At 49.6% G+C, this 19,257-nt stretch overlaps 1 long non-coding RNA gene across 2 annotated transcripts in view; it reads right to left on the bottom strand.

Annotated features, from left to right (window-relative positions):
• The window catches only part of LOC127488597 (uncharacterized), a 115,970-nt gene that overhangs the window by 74,756 nt on the left and 21,957 nt on the right, over positions 1–19,257 (bottom strand). For both annotated transcript variants that reach the window (XR_011384786.1, XR_011384787.1), the window contains exon 3: positions 601–753. This is a non-coding gene — a long non-coding RNA (uncharacterized lncRNA). The remainder of the gene's footprint in view (positions 1–600; positions 754–19,257) is intronic.

The following is a 19,257-nucleotide window of genomic DNA, read 5'->3' as shown; positions in this document are numbered from 1 at the left end:
GAGCTGTCTCCACCCCATGAGAATACAGCAAGGAGATGGCCGCCCTCACCAGGAACCCAACCATGCTAGTACCTGGGTTGACTTGCAATGCTGAGAACTGTCAGAAAATCCATGCCTGTGGTCGGGCCAGGCCAGGTGTGGGGTTGGTTACAGCAGCCTGAGCTGACTAACACACCCCCAAGACCTCTAGAAGAGCATGTGACAACCTGACACAGCTGACCCATGAACTCACGTTGCCACATGGCCAGGCCTGGTGCTGCAATAGATACAATTCCCATTGCCCCCAGCTCCAGCTCCTTACTGGCATCACCAGATGGGAGAACTCCATCATCACCACTGTGTGTCCCACCAACACAGCAGGTACACTTGGGGGGCAAAATCACATCATTCCACTCCCTAGCAAATCTGGACAAGACAGTCAAGAGTGGGAATTGAGAAATTCTCTCTAAAATGTGCCTGCAGTAAGCCACGCTGCTAAAAAAGTGCCGGGGTGAGGTCTTGGATGGGCGAGTCACATGGCTGGAGGCAGGTGCCACAGAGAGCTGACTACAACACACACCTGGGAGCAGGTGAACTCTCGGGAATGAAGAAGCCGCTTACCATCACTCAGGTCCTGCAGGAGACCCTCCTGGCAGGAGAAATCCAGGCTCACTTTCACGGTGACAGTGAAGGTATCCGCCTGCCCAGGCTGCAGGGGAAACTGGGTGAGGGTTTCTTGCAGCTTCTAGCTCAGGAAGCAGCCACATAGTTTCTCTGCAATGATAACAACAATAGTGATGTTGACGGTGATGGCAGAGCAGAGGCACAATGAGACTGACACCAACCCAGCTGGGAAATTCTGGCACACGCTCAAAACAAAGATGACAAGCATTCAAGATGTCAGAGAGCAAAACGTCCAGGAAAAGTCCTGAATCAGAAGAGGCCGTGAGGCACAAAGAGGAGGGAGAATGTGTCACGCCTGTGCACGGGACCCCCGCCTAACCACCATCGCTCCTGTGGAGCCGTGGGACCCGCGGACGAAATGAAGGCCTGTGGCTCTGGCAAGTGAAGCTAAGTTTCCCCACCATGAACATTTTCTGTATTGTACTGCTGTGAGGGAAACAGACCCACGCAAAGTGGGGACACCGCTTCAGAGAAAGAAATCCAGAATCAGAAACACACAGCTAAGAGCAGAGCCTCAGGCAGGGCCGGCGAGGAAGCGGCCTTGGGCCTGGTGCACGTGCAGAACGGTAAATCCTCAGAGCCGAGGTTTGTCCACAGAAAGCATGGGGAGATGGCCACTGCATCGTGGGCTGGTGAGAGGCTGCCCACAGTGACCTCTGCAGAGAAAGGGGTGGGGGTCATCATGACTGCATCGGGGGCTGGTGCAGAAGCTGCGCGTGGTGACCTCTGCAGAGAACAGGGCTGGGGGTCATCATCACTGAGATCAAGGCACCCTCTGGAAGGACAGGAAGAGACACAGGGGACACCCAGTGTGGCCTAGGAAGCAGCCTTCCCTCCTTCATTAGCAACTGGGAGTGAGCTGTGAGACAGCCAACCAAGGCCCAGTATTCTCTGCAGCCAGCACACCTGGGAAAACTGACAACCTCCAATGGCTGCGCCACAAGGTCCCCTTCCAACTCTGCTCCACTGAGAAGCTCCCAGCCCCACTGCCCTCCTGCTCACAGGGGCAAGCACAGATGCTGCACAGCCCTGAGCAGTGAGGTCCAGTGTTCGGCCAGCCAGCAGAACGACACACACACAAGGATCACATGAAGGTGGGTCGGTCATGGCTCCCAGGCAGTGCACTGCAGAGACCAGCGTCCATGTATGCAGCACCAGGAAACCTTCCCAGAGAGACTTGAGGGGAGGAGGAGAAGCCAGGGATGGTTAGTAGGAGGAGGATTCTGGACTTGTGCTGTGTCCAGCATGATCTTGGTATGTGGCACAGCTTAACAGATGTCACGCTCAACACCGCCTTCACACACTGGCTTTGTGGTCTGCCTCCTGTGTAGCTGCAGCACGTGGGGACTTAAGACGTTCACAGCAGTTCTCCTTGGTAGGCACAGCACCGCCCTAGCAACAAAGATTGCTGAAGCCTTGTGTGTGTTCCTACTCTCCAGTCTGCACCGCAGCCCTGAGGTCCAAACTACCCCGGGACACCTGCTCTGGGTGCTGTACCAGCTCCAGTCAGAAGTTATGCCATTCCTCCCGCACCATGGATGGGACCGAGACCTTCCAGCGACCCAGGAAGTCTACAGACCTATTACGTGGATTTTAATGAACTCCACTTTTTTGCTTATTAGCCTAGTCAATCCATTCAGGAATGGAAAGGGTAAGACATGCCAGGTGACAGAGAGCCAAATGGGCCTGCTTAGTGGGGCCAGTTCCAAGGCCCCAAGAACACAGGAAATGCAAGCTGACTGCCTCCATGGCCTGTGCATGAGCCACACCAGCAGCCACCCCCTTCCTAAGCACAGCCCATGTCAGACAAGTCACCAAGGCCTTGCAAAACCTCACCTCCCAACATCCTCTCCAAGCTGTTTCTATGAGCCCAGTCTGTAAACAGCAGCCACTGTGTCAGCTGCCAGGTTCACACAGCCGGGGGTGGACAGAAAGAATTGCCAGGGCCTGAGCAAGTGCACCTGCAGTGGGAGGAGCACACACACACTGAGGCGCCTAAGGAGGGCACTCCAGCCCCACATGCTGCCAGCTCTCCTCCAGCAGCACAGCCTGCTGCCTCTGTGGAGAGGGCCAGGCCCAAGGTCTCCACAGTGGGGTCCCAACTGTCCTCCAGGGCCCCATTCACGGGCTCCGTTCTTGTGGGCCTTGTCTCCCCACACACATACACACAACCCTTCCATGCCCTGACAAGTAGGACACTATATCCAAGGGACTTATCATCCTACCAACCAATCAGTCAATGGAAGGCACCAGCCTCCAGCACTGAGACCCAGCACCTGCCTGAAGAGGCAGGCACCGTGAGGGTTGGAGCACCTTCTTCAGGACAGGGCACCTGGGCTCACCTGCCAGACCTGCCTGCATGTCCTACGTGAGCCACCAAACTTCTGTGTCTGTCAGTTTAGCCATCTGTAAGATGGGCTGTCATGCCATGTCAACGAGGTACAGGAAGCCAAGTGCTTCGAACACAACCCAGACTAGAACAGCACTTGGCCAGTGTTAGTGATTCCTCCCGTGCCTCAAAAACCCCTCTCTCCTTGCCTAAGTGAGTAGTCCCTCCCCAGGATCACATGAGGATGAGCTAGCCCTGCAGAGTGCAGGACCCTGGCCCATCTTTCAGCAGGCGCACTCTAGCACTAGCTGCCACCAGAGTTCTGCCCCTCCAGCCATGAACAGGACCTGGCACGGGGAAGCAGACAATAGTGACAACAGCGTGGGCCAAGTCATGGCTTTCGGTTTATGATTCCGTTCATAATTAGAACAGATGGAAACAAGTTCCGCGGGAAAGAAAAACAGGATGCCACACTGAAAGTACAATGTAATTTGAAATGCATAAAAGTACTCAAGTAGAAAAAAATCAAATTATATCTGTACACTAATATTAGTTTGCTTTGAGACATGGGATCATGGGAAATTCGGAATGGTTTTGCATTTTTTGAATTTTCTGCAATGAGCTTTTATCATGCTTTATAAAGAAATACACATAAGGATACTTCAAGAAGTTAACAAAAAATAGATTTAAAGGCTAAGTTTATTTTGATGCCAAAAAAGATAGAAATGCTTGCATATAAAGAACCTCCAAACCGTTCATGAGAAATGTACATTATGAATAAAGCATGCATGGATTTCAAAAATGTTTGGCACCAAAATAAATTACTTTTAGTTCTGTTCTTCCATGAGCTTTGGGAAGTACCCTTGAGCCTGCACACACAAACAAACACACAAACACATATTAGTATAAACCTGCACTAACAGCTCTCTAAGTCTAGGCCTTTGTCCCCCTAACCTGGTTTCATGCAGGGAGAAGCCTGTGGGTCCAGCCTGCACATCCACTTGCAAGACCAACAACACCAAGGCCTGTGGCCCACCCAACAAAGAAAGCTGGGTGCTGAGCCAATGCAGATGCCCTCATGGTGCCCCACGCTACAGCAGGGCACTAATGTTTCCTGGTGACAGGGGCAGCAAATCACAGGCACTGTGTGTCCCCAGGTCCCAGGCTCCTCTAAGCCAGCTCAATAAACTTTCCTGGGGCAATGGCTTAACTCTGTGGCAGCCATCCTCATTGGTAGGCAATCAGATGCCTACAAAGAGTTTGGCCAGCCTAAGGAAAAACTAACCCACATACACTAATTAAGTGAACTCTGCCTCTCCACACCACTACCGTGCTCACTTGGCAAGGCAGGGACCATCTGGAGGGACCATCCAGCAGGAACAGCCCCAGGTAAGCAGGGCAGGAATTGGAGCAACTGCCTAGTGAGCAGCTTCCCAACAGAGACGCTCCATCCCAAGTCACAAAAGAACTGATTATCAGGTCGGCGCCCTGGCTGACTAGGCTAATCCTCCACCTGCGGCACCGTCACCCCAGGTTCTAGTTCCGGTTGGGGTGCCGGATTCTGTCCCGGTTGCTCCTCTTCCAGTCCAGCTCTCTGCTGTGGCCCGAGAGTGCAGTGGAGCATAGCCCAGGTCCTTGTGCCCTGGACCCCCGTGAGAGACCAGGAGGAAGCACCTGGCTCCTGCCTTCGGTAGGCACATTGCACCTGACATAACAGCCACTTGGGGAGTGAACCTAGGGAAAAAGGAAGACATTTCTCTCTGTTTCTCTCTCTCTCTCTCTCACTGTCTAACTCTGCTTGTAAAAAAAAAAAAAGAGCTGATTACAGCACATAGAGTTCCAGCAATTTGCCCAAAGCCAAGCAGCTGGGACGTCATGGAACCAGGAGTCTGCATGGAAATGACCTCCTCCTGCCTATCTGAGGCCCTGAACAGAGATGGAGTGAACTCCAAACTGGAGGCTGTGTACAAGGGAACTTCATGGAGGGCATGCAGAAAACAACACGGAACACTCAAGTATGGGAGCTCTGGTGTCCGCCGACCTGAGTGTGAAGCCCAGCTTTGCCCTTCAGCAGTTCTTGGGACAGGGAAGGCTGTGAGTCCTCTGTCAGCCAAGATGCCCTGTCCTCAGAGGAGGTGGTAATGGAGTCCGCATGATGGTAACACGAAGCAAGGCGAAGACTTAGCACAACAACATGGCACCCAGAAACTGCTGGGATGATGGATGAGAAAGCCCGGGCCCCAGTGAGGTGTGCTTCTCGCATTCCACACTGCCCGTTTCACTTGTGCTAGGAGCTCATTGCACAGCCGCCAAGGAGCCTCATGGCAGGCACGAGGCAAGGTTCTGAGGAAAAGGAGACCAGGAAAACGTGACCCCTGCCCTCAAGAGGGGTCAGGGGACAGGTCCCTGACTGCACAGCGGAAGCCCCCAACATAGACCAGATGGAGATAAGGCTCCCGTGAATCTGAGTAATGTGTAAATATCACCACCACTGCATCATAGAGAATGGGGACAGTAACTGCCTGCTGAATTCATTGCCCACATCTGGGGGCACAGAACTATAGGAAGACTCATTGCCCAGTGGCTTGAACTGCTGGGTCCCAGACTTGGCGGCTGCCCATCTAGCCTATCAGAAATCCATAACTAGTGGGGCAGAGAGCTACATGTTACAACCAGCTACAGCACTCTCCTCGCCTGTCCAGAGGGCTTTTCCTTCCTCAAAAGTGCTTCACTGGAGAGATGAACTCTGGGGCTGAGGCCACACAGCCCTAGGGGCAGGGGTAACGAGAAGAGGTGGTTTGTGGCAGAGAAGGGAGGTACGAGGAACATCAACTCTGACTGTAGCTGACCTGCAGGAGGCACCTGCCAACCACAACCCCAAAGGAAGGGGAGGAACAGGCGACAAATGTGGGCTCAATGCTACGTGCTGTCACCGAAACACCAAGAGCCAGGCAGCTGGTGTCTGTGCATGCTCCCGTGAGCAGGTACCTGCTAAGATCGGTGTATATATTTTCCCCCTGACTTCTGCATGGGCTCTGTTCCCCATCCCATCTTAGGGAGGGCACCATGTCCACACAGCATCCAGCACTCTGTGGTCCAACCCTGACCACAAGCCTGTGAAACAGTGCCATTCTTTCAAGTATAATTCTTTTCGTGAGTGTGGTGCACCGAGACCCCGGGATAACCGCCTGGAAATCTGCATCCAGTGGTCTTCAAACTGCAGGGCCAGGCATCCTGCGTTCTCCTGCCCTTCTGCCCTGCTCACTTAGCTCCCATCTGTACTCCCAACCAGCGGAACTTAGCAAGCCCCACAGTGTATGCCTAAAGGCCTTCCACTTTCTCTTGAGATCAAACTTCTCCATCATGACCCTGGGAAGAAAGCCACTGCCATCTGGCACACAGTGGGCCACCAGGCTAGAGGGCTCTTAGTCACTCAGGAGTTTCCAGGTCCTCCTAGGAGACACACCCAGAAATCCACTCACTGTGGCAAGTGGCGTGGAGCAGGAAATCACAGGATGTATAACAAGAGCTCCATTCCATTAGGTGAGAGGGTCTGACTCCTACACCCCACCGGGAGTCCCCCAGCAGGGTTTATGTCCTAAGCACATGCCTGGTGTGGCGACTGACATGTAAACGTGGTGCACATAGGTTCAACTGTTGCCAAGTGAGGTGAGCATCTCTGCAACAGAGGACAAGCAGACCATGTGAGGCTGGAGAGGTGGAATTCATTCCGCTGGATGGGGAAGCTAAGCATTCGGGAGGAGACCCATGGCCCGGGCTGCGGAGAGGACAGAACTGGACATGCACAGAGGACAGCCAGGAATGAGTGGAGCCCAGCAAGTAGTGAGTACAGAGGCCTGGAGCCTAGTGGCACAGAGGTGGGTCCGACTCATCCTGCAGTCTCCAGGGCACAGGCATCACCAGCAGTGGGAGGCACTCACTGTGGGCTCACCCAGCAAAAGATGAACAGCTGATGGCAAAGGACAGACACCCGAACAGGCAGACGCAGTAATGGTGGGGAAGGGGAGTGGAGCGCAAAACCCCTCCCTGGACAGCCCCGCCCTGTCCCTCTGCTTGCACTGGACATGCTGCACCTGCCCCTGTCCAGCTTCGGCACCACATCCTCAGCCACATGAGGACACAGATCACAGTCCCTGAAGCACAGTGGGCACCAGGGGAGAACAGAGGGAGAAATGTGGGCAGGGAGCCTCTGAGTGTAGGCTAAGAAACTGAGTAGAGGAAAACGATTTTAAAATGTTCAAGAAAGGTGGGGGCCGGCGCTGTGGCAGGGCAGGCTAAGCCTCCACCAGCTACATCAGTATCTCTTATAGGCACCCGTTAGAGTCCCAGCTGTTCCACTTCTGGCAAAGCAGCAAAGGATGGCCCAAGTGCTTGGGGACCTGCCACCCATGTGGGAGACCCAGAAGAAGCGGCTGGCTCCTGGCTTCAGTTTGGTTCAGTTCTCGCCGTCGTGACCCTCTGGAGAGTGAACCAGCAGATGAAATATTTCTCTCTCACTCTCTCACTCTGCCTTTCAAATAAATAATATTAAATTTTTTTTCTTAAAAAAAGAGTTCTAGGGGCCGGCCCTGTGCATAGTGGTTAAAGCTGTTGCCTGCAGTACAGGCATCCCATGTGGCTACCAGCTCAAGTCCTGGCTCCTCCTCTGCCAATCTAGCTCCCTGCTAATGCACATGGGAAAGCAGGAGAGGATGGCCTACATGCTTGGTCCCCTGCACCACATGGGAAACCGGGATGGAGTTCCAGGTTCCTGGCTTCAACCTGGCCAAGCCCTGGCCATTACAGCCATTTGGGGAGTGATCCAGCAGATAATCTCTTACTTTGTCTTTCCCCTATCTTTGTAACTCGGGCTCTAAAGTAAATAAATGAAATTCTTGTAAGATAGATAGTTGATAGAAAGATAGAAAGATAGAAAGATAGAAAGATAGAAAGATAGAAAGAAAGATAGAAAGAAAGATAGAAAGAAAGATAGAAAGAAAGAAAGAAAGAAAGAAAGAAAGAAAGAAAGAAAGAAAGAAAGAAAGAAAGAAAGAAAGAAATGTAGATCTGATGTCTCCCAGACACCAGCAGACCAGGGCAGCATACCTCAGCTCTTGTCCCCACTCACAGGGGTGGTAACACAGCAGTCACTCTTCAGACACTCTGGGGAATTACTCATTCTGGAATTACTGCATGAGGGGAAGACTAGATACCAGTGAGTATCCAGGGAGCACATTAAGCCGCCAGCAGTCAAATGGCTCAAGCCAAGTCAGGCAGCTGGTCACTAGCAGCAACCCAGCATAGGATCCACCCCGGCATAAGGCCAGAATGTCAGTGACGCTCCAGGTCTCACACACAGAACCCTGGGAGGCCAAAATGAGGACACTCTGACAGACACCGAACACTCAGCTTATGCTGTAAGAAACTCTATGCCTTACATGATGTGAGCAAGTTACAGGCAGTGCCACACTCTGGGAACATCTGATGCCAAAAAACCAAAGCCTTTATGGCTAACACACAGCTGTGGGCACCAGATTCAAGACCAGGCCCTGCTCAAAGGAGGCCCTTCCTGTTTGTTTCTGTGCTACCAGACAGAATGAGGAAAGCACCTTCTCAAAATCCCACAGAGGGATGTGCTGCCAGAGGGAACAGCAGAAACAGAAGTCAACTGTGGGGCGCACGTCACTCATTCTCCCCCTGAGAAAAGTAGTGTCAGCATCTTAACACCAAGTAGCACTGGATGACAACACAGAGACCGCTCAGCTCTGCCTGTACTTGCTGGCTTCTCCCTGAGCCCAGGCTGAGCTCCAGCATCTGTGGGAAAAGACGCAGCCCAAGAAGCTCGGCCCAATCAAAACCTGCATGAATCTTCAATTATGCTGGCATGGAGTCAGCACTTCTTGTTGAAGAAAAATGACATCCAGGAGTGTGTGGGCATGTGGCTACATATGTGCATGTTTCTGCATGTGTGCACACCCTCCCACATGTGGATGACAGGACATTTATAGGAAAGCTTAAACAAACAGTAGACTTTTCTGAATCTGGGACTATTTAAGCAAGAGTGAGAGTTGACATCTTCCCAAGTCTACAAAGGACAACTTGTTGCCCCTGAATTATAAGTAAAGGGTGAAATCACTAGACAATCCTGGACCTGAAATGCGGTGGAGTGTAATGGCTCATCTCACTGGAAGGAATATGTACACGCGAGGACAAAAGACTCCACTAAGAGACTATCGAAACTCAGAGTAGAGTGTGGTAAAGTGGCAGGAGAGAACATCAGAAGCCTATTTGTATACACAGACAATGGGATGGCTGAGAAAGGACTTCCAATGCCATCTCACTAGTCCAAGTAATCAATTTCTGCTCACAATTGATCATAATGAAAGTACTAAGAGACAAAGGGAGCACATAAACAAGACTAGTGCCTGCAAATACTAACTGATAGAATAAAAAAGGGAGAGAACGATCCAACATGGGAAGCGAATACACAGCAGACTCATAGAAAGACAGATGTCCTAAACAGCACTCTGGCCTCAGAATCAGCCCTAAAGGCATTCAGATCCGGCTGAAAAGCCCATGAGAGTATTTCAGGCATGGAAAGCCAAGACACTCTGGCAAAAAAAAAAAAAAAAAAAAAAAAAAAAAAAAAAAAAAAACAAAAAACAACAACAACAACAACACAAAACCCTAAATGAAAGATCTCCACGAGTGAGATCCCAGTGGAAAGAACAGGTCTTCAATAAGGAGGTACCTTTCTCTGAAGGGAGGAGAGAACCTCCACTTTGACTATGACCTTGCCTAAATATGATCAGAGTCGGTGAACTCAAAAGGCTTCCGTAGACTTGGCAACTCATGACAAGAGCCTAGGGTGATTACTGATGCCATAAACACGAGGGTCAATTTGAAAAGTCAACAACAGGAGTCACTGTGCACTTACTCCTCATGTAGGATCTCTGTCCTTAATGCGTTGTACATTGTGATTTAATGCTATAACTAGTACTCAAACAGTTATTATTCACTTTGTGTTTCTATGGGGGTGCAAACTGTTGAAATCTTTATATAAAGAGAATTGAAAATGAATCTTGATGTGAATGGAAAGGGAGAGGGAGCGGAAGAGGGGAGGGTTGTGGGTGGGAGGGATGTTCTGGGGGGTGAGCCATAGTAATCCATAAGCTGTACTTTGGAAATTTATATTCATTAAATAATAGTTAAAAAAAGAAAACTCAGTGAACCTGACAAAAGGTTTATCCACAGGAAGCAGGGGAAAAAAGGAGAACAGACTCAAGCGACTTGACAAAAGAAATGACAGGGAGGACATTGCTACCAACCTTGACAAAATAATGATCCAAAACCACTATGGAAAAACCACGGCACAAGGATTTGGTCAACCTAGATAGAGTGGATTGACTCACAGAAAGATGCAAACCACTAAAACTGGATACAGTGAAACAAGAAACTCTGGATACACTTCTAATTTGCAAAGAGACTGTAGTAGCAGGGAAACCAAAACAAACAAACCAAACAGACATGAAGAAAAGTCCAGGACCAGATGGCTCCACCGGTGAGAATGCCCAAGGAAAAATAATTAAAATCCGTGATTACCAAACCAGGAGATGAAGAGGAAAAGCCTTCCAGTTCATTCCATCAGACCAGCCTTATCCCAACATCCAACACAAGCCCATCAAGGAAAATGGCACACACATATCCGTCACGAAAGTGTCACATGCCTCAACAAAATAGTACCAGACGCCATCCAGAAGCACAACCAAAGCTTAGCACACTGTGCGCAACTGACAGTTACTCCGGAAAGGCAACGGTGGCTACCCTACAAACTCAATCATTCCCAGAACAGAATACACATGGGGAAAGCCCACAAACTATCCCGATAGACACAGAAAACCTAGTTCACAAAAACTTCCATGACGTTTGTGATACGAAAACACAAATCATCACATCAGGAACGGAACGTACACCTCGGCCCGACAAGGCTCTTTCATGAAAAGCCCACAGAGCGCGAACGTCACAAACAACGCGAGGAACCCGAAACTGGCCTCCTAGACCAGGAAACAGACACGCACTTTCGCTCTCATTCCTCCCATCAACAGTCTCTCTCTGACGTCTAGAGCAGGGCGGCTGGGCCCTCAAAAAGCAAACAGACGGGAACGCGGGGCCGTTCCGGGAGGAGACCGAGCCACCTCTGCTCTCGCCCAGCTGCTCGCACCCTGGGGACCCTTCCAGACCGTCCGCACAGCACGACCGCGACCCCACCCGCGCCTTCGGGACCCAAGAGCAACAGGCACGCGGCCAGCCAAGACGCCCAGCGGGAAACCGCAACAGCCGCGCGTCACTCACCTCCAAGGGGGGTTCGGGCTGCTGGCAGGACAGAGGGCCGCGAAGGCCATTGCTTCTTGAAGGGACTGAAGAGGAAAAATGCGCCTGGGTAACAGCGCAGCAGCCTCGGACACGCAGCCTCTCCTGATCCGGCCTGACCCTGGGGACGCTGGCTCTCCCTCAGGCTCGGCCAGCAGCGTCGAGGACGGCTCCGCTCCTCACGGCTTGCGCAGGCTCCCAGGCAGGAGCGGACGCAGTGCTGGCTCCCAGAGGAGTACCGCCTGGCAGTAGGCACCAGGCCTACGGGTGCACTTCCGGGTCACAAAGCCAGGCACAGGCGCACTCCCCAGGGGCTGTCACCATGGCAACCCAGGACGCACCTGCACACTGCTGCATCCAGCGTCCGAAGCCCCAAGGCCGCTTCCAGTCTAACTCTCCAGGCTGCGACCAGGGACGCAGATGCTGATGGCCCAAGTTGTCTAGACCCAACCTCCCTGCCTCGTGGGAGTCCTCAATGGACCTCCTGCCTCGTGCCTCCTGCCTTCTTCTTCCTGGCTTCCGCCTGGCCCAGCACTGCTCAATCGTTGCAGCCACTTGGGTAGAGAAGCAGTGCAGTGGGCATCGCCAGCACTCTCTCTCTCTCTCTCTCTTAGTGATCGTCCATCTGGAGGTTCACCCTCAAGGTGGCTAAAAAGGCTGGGACTGGGACAAAAGCCAGGGGCTGAAGCAGAAGCCAGGGACTTTAGCTGGCGTTCTATTCTGGGTTCAGGGGCCTAAGTCCTTGGGCCATCTCCCTCTGCTTTCCCAGGCAGGTTAGCAGACTTCTGGATCCCACAGCAAACGGCTTCCGGGAGCACGGTCGGCACTGTGAGGTAGCAGGTAAAGCTACCGCCCGCAGTGCTGGCATCCCATAAGGGCGCCAGTTCGTAGCAGCCATTTGGGGGGTGAACCAATGGAAGGAAGACCTTTCTCTCTTTCTCTCCTGTCTCACTGTCTAATTCTGCCTGTCAAAAATAAATTTAAAAATTTACAAAATTGAATTTATTTTATAAATCTCTATTCTCATTTTTGAAGTAGCTTAAGCCTTTTCTGTATAATGAAGTTTTTTTTTTTTATAAATGTCACTTTCATTATTTTTTTAAAGGTTATTTATTTGAGAGGTAGCAGCTAAGCCAGTAGCTGGGACACCCACATCTCCCATCAGAGTGCCTGGTTTAAGTGCTGGACACTGTGATTCCAACTCTTCTTCCTACTAATGCACACCCTGGGAGGCAGCAGATGGTGGCACAAGTTCCTGTCACTCACATGCGAGACCTGGATTCAGATCTAGGCTCCTGGCTTTGGCCTGGCCCAGCCCTAGCTGTTGTGGGTATTTGGGGAATGAACCAGAATATGGAGGATTCATCCCTCTCTCTCCCATGTTATCTCTCTCCCTCTCCGTCCCTCCCTCTCTCTCTTCCTATCTCCCTCCCTCCCTTGAAATAAAATGAAAAAAAAGTTTTTAAATTACATAAAAAAGAGTACAAATAGCCATCCATCAACTATTGATCTACAATCACTATTTTGGAACAATTCAGCATTCACTTTACTTCACATTCACTGCCTTTTTGTCTCCTGAATTATATCAAATAAATGCAGACAATTTCATTTTATTTTTCCAAGAACTTATATGATTAAGGACAGCATGGGCCAGCACTGGCACTATGGCAATTCGTGTTAAAGCCCTGGCCTGAAGTGTCGACATCCCATATGGGTGCCTGTTGAAGTCCCGGCTGCTCCTCTTCCAATCCAGCTCTCTGCTATGGCCTGGGAAAGCAGTGGAGGATGGCCCAAGTCCCTGTACCTCCCTGGGAGACCAGGAAGAAGCTCCTGGCTTCGGATCAGCGCATCTCTGGCCATTGCGGCATTCTGGGGAGTGAACCAGGAGATGGACAATCTCTCTCTCTCTGTCTCTACCTCTCTCAGTAACTCTGGCTTTCAAATAAATACAATAAATCTTTAAAAATAAAGGACAGTGCATAGCACTGGATTGTTCTCTCTCTTCTGTCTTTAAGCAACAACAGTCTTTCCAACGTTTCTAAAAAACGGGGATTGAAATACCAGTATCTACCTTACAGAGTCAGTGGGAGAGGGCATCTAATTACGCCCAGCACCATGGACTCCCCCCATACATCCACGGCATCCAGCAGCCTGTTCTCTGCTGCAAACGGCAACACCTCATTCCAGAAGCCTGTGAGCCATGTGAGTCCTTGCCAAGGAGCAAACGGGGCCCACATGTGCTCCCCAGTAAAATGCTTCTGAGAGGGACAGACTGAGAGCCACTGCAGGGTCAGCTCCTGCTGGCAGGAGGCCACAGATGAGCCTCTGCCCCTGAGCCAGAAGCTGTCCCTAGATGAAGGCTTCACGGTGGCCTCCTGACTGCACAGGTGGAACCGCAAGTGATAATTCACAGCCTGGACCAAAATCCCCAAGGGCCTTGGCTGTCCACCTTGCTCTTCCATGACACTGGCTTCTTCTGCCTTTTTCTGTGCAAACAATCAGCATTGTACTTCTGTTAACCATGATCAGCAAGGAGGGCATCACACACACACATGTCCTGTCCCACATATGTGTTTGGCTCCCTCATTGCATTTACAAACCACAGGGTATCCAGCCAGCACCGTGGCTCAATAGGCTAACCCTTCACCTAGCGGCACATCCAAACTGGGTTCTAGTCCCGGTCGGGCCACGGATTCCTTCCTGGATGCCCCTCTTCCAGGCCAGCTCTCTGCGGTGGCCCGGGAAGGCAGTAGAGGATGGCCCAAGTGCTTGGGCCTTGCATCCCATGGGAGACCAGGAGAAGCACCTGGCACCTGCCTTTGGATCAGTGCGGTGCGCCAGCTGCAGCGTGCCAGCCGTGGCAGCCATTGGAGGGTGAACCAACAGTAAAAGGAAGACTTTTTACTCTGTCTCTCTCTCTCTCACTATCCACGCTGCCTGTTAAAAAAAATGGGGGGTATCCAGCATGCTACTTTTGATTTGCTTTTATTTCAAAACACAAAGGAAGGTGTTCCCATATGTGAGCCACAATCTGCCACTTCGTTCTCCACTTAGGATGGCAGAGGGAATGCCTGAGCCTTTCCCATGACAGATGCCAAGGCTACAACACCACCAAGCAGGTCAGCATCGAGCACTGAAGGTGCCACCAGAACCCACACAGCTCAGAGGTCCACTGGAAGCTTCTCTGCTGTTCCTAGGGAACGACATTACATGGGAGGTACTGCCCCCCGCTGCTCACAAACAATCCCCACTGGCAGTCTGACTGCTGAGCCTGCCCAGGACCCCGGCCCTGGGCACAATCACTATGCCCAACTCCCTTATGGGGGAGAAGTCGGGATCTGTTTACCCACTGCCCACAGAGAGGAACACCCAAGGCAGAGGCACAGAGCACTGCACAAACCGAGAAAATCCACCGCATCTGATGCTTGAAGCCTGGTAAGACGTCCCCTTGACTTTCTCCGTTGCTAACGCGCCCAGTGCTAAGCCTGCTTGTGAACAACATAAAGAGAATGTTTTCTTAAGCACCAGCACGAGCCAAAGGAATTTCCCGATGGTTCATCAAACACTGCTTAGAGAAAGCAAATTCTATGCAGGCTTCCATGGATTGAACTGTCACTCTAAAATCCTTGTCCTGAGGCCCTGGAGAACAAGGCAAGGGCATGAGGAGGCGAGGCCTTTGGGAGGTGGCCAGGGTGGCTAAGCTCAGGAGGGTGGGGTCTCCCCATGATAAGAAGAGGTAGAAACACCAGAGTTCCCCTCGGCCTCCTCCAAGTGAGGACACAGCAAGCGGGAAACCCACTCTGCCAGCACCGTGGTCTCGGCCTTCCCAGTCTCCAGACATGAGAAAGCAATTTCTGCTGCCTGAGCCACTCGTCCTGTGGTGATCTGTTCCAGCAGCCCCAGCTCCCCAACATGGAGTTGCAGGAGAGACCCCAACAAGCTCCCTGTTAAAGGAAAGCAGATGAAATGGCCATGCAGGGAGCTGAGCCACAATCTGAGAACTTCAACAACTCCCCAGAGAAGCTGGGGAAATTCTGAGGGGGACATGCTCACAAGATAGAACAGGGGGTGGCACCACGGCTCACTAGGCTGATCCTCCACTTGTGGAGCTGCTATCCTGGGTTCTGGTTCCGGTTGGGGCGCCGGATTCTGACCAGTTGCTCCGCTTACAGTCCACCTCTCTGCTGTGGCCCGGGAGGGCAGTGGAGGATGGCCCAAGTGCTTGGGCCCTGCACGCACATGGGAGACCCGGGGAGGCGCCTGGGTCCTGGCCTTGGATTGGCGCAGCACACCGGCCATAGTGGCCATTTAGGGTGTGAATGAATGGAGGGAGGACTTTCTCTCTGTCTCTCTCTCTCTCTGTCTAATTCTGCCTGTCAAAAAAAAGGAAAGAAGGGCGGAGCCAAGAAGTCAGAATAGTGAGGGCGCGCACCGATAGTCCGGTAAAATTTAGTTTAATAAAAGTGGAGTTACAGTAGCCTCAGAAAAAGGATCAGGAAAAAATTGCAGAGGAAACTCTTCCGGATCTAGTGGCTGTGACTCGTAGGACCTACTGGGAGAGCAGGGTCGCCCACCATGCGGAAGCCGAACCGCAGGAGCTGCAGGGTCTGTGCACCAGTGCGGAAAGGGGAGTGGATGTGAAACAGACACCAGCAGGGAGAGGAGGGACGCCCAGGGCTCCGAGTCCACACATCGATGCTGGAAGGGGAGGTGAGCTCAGTAACTGGAGACATTGGTGGAGAAACAGCGGACAGAATTTAGAGGGAAGCGGGCTTTGAAGCAGGAAAGTTCACCAGACTGACTACAGGAGAGAAGGAAGAAAATAAAAAGGGTGGGGGGGGTGGTACTGGTATAGACAAGTTTCTCTCTCCGCAAAACTTGCAAAGGCGAGCAAGAGACAAAGAGCAAGCCCCACTTGGGATATACATAATAAAAGGAGAGAGCTAAGGCTACAATTCAGTAGCCTAGGCAACCCAGTGGGAGTCCAGAGGAGAAACTGAGCCTGCACAGACTCTTTGGGTAGAAGCCAGAGATCAGAAGCTAAATACCATCAATTCTGCTCAGCCGTGAAGTATTACTTACCTCCTGAATAAAAAAATAAAATAAATAAATAAATAAATGAATAAAAATGAGAGATTTACCACGCATAACCTGAGGGTGTCACCTTTGCACACCTGTAACCCAGAAGAACCAAGCAGAGCTCTCAGGCCACACCCATCTCAAGCCTCCAAGGCTCCTCCAACAGCAGGCAGTCCACTTAACACCGACATAGTAAAGAAAAAAAAACACCTCACAGTGAGGGGAGAAGAATTAACTATGCCAAGCAACAAACACAAAAATCAAGGGAACAAGATCAACGATGACACTAAGACACCTCCAAATAAACAAAACACCCCAAGCCAAGATTATGAAGATGATGAGATAGAAGAAATGCAAGATACAGATTTCAAAAAATTTATGATAAGAACATTTAGAAGTTTTCAAAAGCAAATCCTTGAACTACAGAAATCCTTATTGGACAGGATTGAAAATCTCTCTCGTGAAAATCAAATTTTAAGGAAGAATCAAAATGAAACGCAGAAACTAGTAGAACAGGAAAGTGTGATAGTGAAGAGAAATCAAAATGAAATGAAGAGCTCAATAGATCAAATGACAAACACATTAGAGAGCCTTAAAAACACAATGGGTGAAGCAAAAGAGAGCATATCGGACTTAGAAGACAGAGAACAGAAAAGGATACAGTCAAACCAAAGAAAAGAAGAGGAAATTAGAAATCTAAAAAATATTGTTGGGAATCTACAGGATACTATTAAAAAAACCAACATTCGAGTTCTAGGAGTTCCTGAAGGCATGGAGAGAGAGAAAGGATTAGAAGGCCTTTTTAGTGAGATACTAGCAGAGAACTTTCTGGGTTTGGAGAAGGACAGAGACATCCTAGTACAGGAAGCTCATAGAAACCCCAGTAAACATGACCAAAAGAGATCCTCACCACGACACATTGTAATTAAACTCACCACAGTGACACATAAAGAAAAGATCCTAAAATGTGCAAGAGAGAAATGTCAGATTACTCTCAGAGGATCTCCAATTAGACTCACAGCAGACTTCTCATCAGAAACACTACAGGCTAGGAGGGAATGGCGAGACATAGCACAGGTGCTAAGAGAGAAAAATTGCCAGCCCAGAATATTACATCCTGCCAAGCTCTCATTTGTGAATGAAGGTGAAATAAAGACCTTTCATAGCAAACAGAAATTGAAAGACTTTGCCGCCACTCATCCGGCCCTGCAAAAGATACTTAAAGATGTGCTACACTCAGAAACACAGAAACACGGCCATCAATATGAAAGAAGGTAAAGGAAGAACACCTACCAGTAAAAGAGCATGGGAAGCTCAAAGCATATACTAGAAAATATCTCCAGGAAAATGGCAGGGCAAAGTCACTATGTATCAATAGTCACATTAAACGTTAATGGACTAAACTCTTCAGTTAAAAGACACTGATTGGCTGATTGGCTTAAGGAACAAAACCCAACTATTTGTTGCCTACAAGAAACACATCTCTCTAACAAAGATGCATGCAGACTGAAAGAAAAAGGTTGGAAAAAGATATTCCATGCCAACAGAAACCAAAAAAAAAAGCAGGTGTAGCCATATTAATATCAGACAAAATAAACTTTAATACAAAAACTGTTAAGAGAGACAAAGAGGGACACTATATAATGATTAAGGGTTCAATTCAACAGGAAGATGTAACTATTTTAAATGTATATGCACCTAATTACAGGGCACCGGTCTATTTAAAAGATATGTTAAGGGACTTAAAGGGAGACTTAGATTCCAATACAATAGTACTGGGGGACTTCAATACTCCACTCCCAGAAATAGACAGATCATCCGGACAGAAGATCAGCAAGGAAACAGCAGATTTAATCGACACTATTGCCCAAATGGATCTAACAGATATCTACAGAACTTTCAAGCCTACATCTAAAGACTTCACATTCTTCTCAGCAGTGCATGGAACCTTCTCTAGGATTGATCACACACTAGGCCATAAAGCAAGTCTCAGCAAATTTAAAAAAATTAGAATCATACCATGCAGCTTCTCAGACCACAGCAGAATGAATCTGGAAATTATCAACTCAGGAAACCCCAGAAAGTATGCAAACACATGGAGACTGAACAACATGCTCCTGAATGAACACAGGGTCATTCAAGAAATCAAAACAGAAATCAAAAACTTTCTGGAAGTAAATGAGGATAACAACACAACATATCAAAACTTATGGGATACGGCAAAAGCAGTATTGAGAGGCAAGTTTATAGCAATAGGTGCCTATATCAAGAAATTGGAAAGGTACCAAATAAATGAGCTTTCAGCACATCTCAAGGACCTAGAAAAACTGCAGCAAACCAGACCCAAATCTAGTAGGAGAAGAGAAATAATTAAAATCAGAGATTGAATCAAAAAAAAATTATAAAAAATCAGCCAAGGGAAGAGCTGGTTTTTTGAAAAAATAAACAAAATTGACACCCCATTGGCCCAACTAACTAAAAAAAGAAGAGAAAAGACCCAAATCAATAAAATCAGAGATGAAAAAGGAAATGTAACAACAGACACCACAGAAATAAAAAGAATCATCAGAAATTACTACAAGGACTTGTATGCCAGCAAACAGGAAAACCTATCAGAAATGGATAGATTCCTGGACACATGCAATCTACCAAAATTGAACCATGAAGACATCGAAAACCTAAATAGACCCATAACTGAAACAGAAATTGAAACAGTAATAAAGGCCCTCCCAACAAAGAAAAACCCAGGACCAGATGGATTCACTGCTGAATTCTACCAGACATTTAAAGAAGAACTAATCCCATTTCTTCTCAAA

This window comes from Oryctolagus cuniculus, chromosome 19 (assembly GCF_964237555.1).
Source record: "Oryctolagus cuniculus chromosome 19, mOryCun1.1, whole genome shotgun sequence".
Classification (NCBI taxonomy): Eukaryota; Metazoa; Chordata; class Mammalia; order Lagomorpha; family Leporidae; genus Oryctolagus; species Oryctolagus cuniculus.
Note: the sequence above shows the minus strand (reverse complement) of the source record. Positions and strands in the feature narration are given on the sequence as shown.